Source organism: Loxodonta africana, chromosome 8 (genome assembly GCF_030014295.1).
Source record: "Loxodonta africana isolate mLoxAfr1 chromosome 8, mLoxAfr1.hap2, whole genome shotgun sequence".
Lineage (NCBI taxonomy): Eukaryota > Metazoa > Chordata > Mammalia > Proboscidea > Elephantidae > Loxodonta > Loxodonta africana.
In genome coordinates, this window is record NC_087349.1 from 24,815,714 (window position 1) to 24,816,185 (window position 472).

Genomic DNA, 472 nt, shown 5'->3' on the forward strand with positions numbered 1-472 from the left:
GGCGGCGACAGCGTGGGTCTCTCGCTGGCACCGCGGCTCCGGGACCAGTCGGGCTGGTTCCGACAGCTGGGGAATTAACCTGTCCCGCCCATTCCCTAGCCTCGAGCCGCGCAGACTCCGCGCCTCCGCCCTTGTTCCTCGCAGCTTCCAGCTCGTACGAGTGAGAGCCTCTACAAAGGGCTTGAATGAAGCGTCCGTGGCTTTAGTAAGTCCTAAACCACCAGGGGATCCCGTCTTCCCACAAACCAGCGTCTCTCTGAGGAGGAGGGGCAGGCGGCGAGGAGGCGAGCCCTCGGTGTCGCCGGCGCGCGCAGCAACTGGGGCGGCGGGGAGAGGCCGGGCCACCGCCCCCTTCCCGGCCATGCACCGCCTCGCCCGCGGCGGCTCCAGGCACCGCGCTCCCCGCCCGCGCGGCACCGGCTGTCGCGGCCACCAGCTCCTGTGGCCGCCGGCACCGGCCAACGAGGTGCAG